Source organism: Gobio gobio (genome assembly GCF_949357685.1).
Source record: "Gobio gobio genome assembly, chromosome: 24".
In the NCBI taxonomy this organism is placed as follows: Eukaryota; Metazoa; Chordata; class Actinopteri; order Cypriniformes; family Gobionidae; genus Gobio; species Gobio gobio.
In genome coordinates, this window is record NC_137120.1 from 6,838,701 (window position 1) to 6,841,799 (window position 3,099).

Below are 3,099 nucleotides of genomic sequence, written 5' to 3' on the forward strand. Positions count from 1 at the left end.
TTTCCTTTTGTAGATCAAGAATGTGTTCATTGATGTCACTTGAAATTACAGATGGAATCTGTGAGTCTTCCATTTGCAGACTTTATGTACCTTTCAATTTCCCGACCAACTTCTGCCACCTGCTGGCTATTTGTCGCGTTGCATGGCGGCGAACGGGCAAGCTCTTACTGTAGCGTCCAGTCGAAAGAAGTCAGCCAACACTGATGATTTAGTGACCTTTTAATGAGTTTCTTTGCAGATCATAAACCAACGTAAGAGCTGAACACAAAATAAACAAAACAACGTGTCACTCTCACTCAAACATTAGCCATTTTCATTGACATTTTTTCAGTATGAACCAAAGCTTAACAAAACATCCTCTACACCATAAGACATAGCATACCTTGTTGCCACTTTCGACTGAGGCTATCTTCTTAATCTCTTTAACCTTTATTTTCAAGGATTCACCTTCTCTTTATTTCTAGAGATTCTTTCCTTGTCCCTTTTTCCTTTTTTTTCTTAGATCCCTCGCGCCTCTCGTAATTTCAAAATAAAAGCCAGTTTCCGCTAAACAGGAAGTGTCAAAATAAAAGCATTTAAATGTATACCGTGTACATTCGAGGTCCTTTACACCATTGTTTAACCAGAACCCCCAAAATTGAGCCATAGCCCAGCCTAATCTTACCCAAACCATGTGAATAAATAAGCCACAAGAAAATTCAATTCTCAAAAATAGTTTATTTAACAATAATGCACAATCCAAAAAAAACAAAAAAAAAAAGATTTGTGTAACTGTGTGAAGGCTATTTTATTTAGTACATTCAAAGCATACCAAAAGCAAGCCAAAAGAAAAACTGAACAGCCAACTACAAAATTGTTCAATTCTAACTAAATGAATATATGAATGAATCTAGCACTGAAATTTTAACATATTAAATTGTAATTTTACTCTCAACAAACATAGACCAAATTAAAACAAATACTTAAAACAAATTTACACATCAGAATGTTTGCATGTGTGAGGGATAAAGTGATCCTATTTAGGACTGTCCTCAGGAAGTGAAGTACAGCTCTGAAGCCCCTCTTTTCTCCTCAAGCGCTCTCTCCTTCCTCCATCCCTATCAGGAGCAAGCTGAAGCCATCTTTGTATAGTTGCTTCTATCTCCTATGATAAACTAAAATCAACTATAATTATGTGTTTTTATATAATATGCAAAGTACAATTTTCTATAAGAAAAAATGTTTTTTTTTATATTTTATCGATATTTTTCTGTATTTTGTTCTTTTCTCTGACATTTAAGGGTAACATAGGCCTACAAAGACTCTTTTAGGTCTAAAACAGTTTGGATAGTTGTTAATACAGCGTTCCCACAGCTTGGTTAACTTCAAATTCAAGAACCTTTCAAGGACTTTCCAGGTCCAGGTTTTTTGTTTTTTTTTTGCATTTATTTTTGGCCATGTGACAGAGGTCTGATATTCTATTTGTCATATTTCTGTTTTGCATAAAACTGAAGAATATAAGGTACATCGTATACTGTATTCTAAAATGATCTGATATTAACTTTTGCATGGATATTGAAAAGAGCTTAGGCTCATGTAACCAGTCTATTTTTGCAATATTTTATGGTGTGTCTGTGAAACGCTGAGGTACCTTATAGTTTTGTGCGCGTGTGAACATCATGGCAACGTACAACACAAAGTACCTCACGCGGGAAACACTTAACGTAACGCGTAAATGCAAGTAACAAACGTAAATCAAGCATAGTCCACGAAGTGTTGGCGAAATAACACATTATCGGACCGGAGAGAATAATATGGAATTTCTTCCAGAAAACTTCCATCCATCCATCCATCTTCTTCTGCTTATCCGGGGCCGGGTCGCGGGGGCAGCAGTCCAAGCCGAGATGCCCAGACTTCCCTCTCCCTAGACACTTCCTCTAGCTCTTCCGGGGGGACACCGAGGCGTTCCAAGGCCAGCCGGGAGACATAGTCCCTCCAGCGTGTCCTCGGTCTTCCCCGGGGCCTCCTCCCGGTTGGACATGCCCGAAACACCTTCCCGGGAAGGCGTTCAGGAGGCATCCGGAACAGATGCCCGAGCCACCTCAGCTGTCCCCTCTCGATGTGGAGGAAAACTTCTTTCACAAAATAAATTCAAGCACTTTCAAGGACCTGTATGTATGTTTATTTTCAGTCATGTCGTTGTACACAGCCCTCGCTTTCTGCACAAGGGAAAGATCATCTGGGAGGTTTGCACTTCGTATCAGCTGCTCGTTATTGCTTAAATTATTGCTTCGTTATTTACTTCAAAAAAGCGAATTTCACCAATTTTGAAAAAAACCCTGCTTCTTTCTAATATTGCTCGAAAGTTATGCTGCCGACTTGTTTCACTACTTTCCGTGACTGGTCACATGTTTGAGATCATCTATTAGTGTATCTATTATTTACCATTATATTATATAATAAAATTAGTAGATCAATTAGTTAAATGTAAAAAATACATTTAGTGAAATTTAATTCAAGACATGAACACACAGGATTAAAAAACAGCCATATTTAATTTTTTTTTTACTTCATTTGACCGTGGCTTGTGTGTGTGTTTTAGTGATTTGTGGTTATATCCACCGATCAGGCGGGCCAAGTAATAAAAAATAACATTACTTTTAACATTAATTACGGGTGGATGAGAGATAAATCATTTGTTTGAAACGGCTAAAAACACTGCATTCTGCTGCCAGGCCATTAGATGGCGATGAAACACTAAAAACCAGGGGTCTGGAAACCGTCTCGGTTACGTATGTAACCCTCGTTCCCTGAAGGAGGGAACGGAGACGTACGTCGGAACTGACCGACGAATTGGGATCTGATCTCAGAGACCAATCTACTTCGAGTGTATTAAAAACGAGCCAATGGAGATTGGCATGCGATCCACGCATTCCACGCACCGCCCCGCAGCGCGGGTAAAAATAAGGAAGTGGAATGCTTGATCATTGCTTTTTTCTGCTGAGGAGCCGAACTAGTGACTCGGCCCCCTAGCGGAAGCACAGCACCTGGCGACGGGACGTACGTCTCCGTTCCCTCCTTCAGGGAACGAGGGTTACATACGTAACCGAGACGTTCCCT

At 39.7% G+C, this 3,099-nt stretch overlaps 1 long non-coding RNA gene across 1 annotated transcript; it reads right to left on the reverse strand.

Annotated features, from left to right (window-relative positions):
* Nucleotides 1–206: 206 nt before the first annotated feature.
* On the reverse strand, nucleotides 207–496 carry LOC307120264. Its single transcript, XR_013815760.1, has 2 exons — nucleotides 383–496; nucleotides 207–258 (listed from the first exon to the last, which is right to left on the reverse strand). It is a non-coding gene; the product is annotated as an uncharacterized lncRNA (long non-coding RNA).
* Between the last annotated feature and the right edge of the window lie 2,603 nt (nucleotides 497–3,099).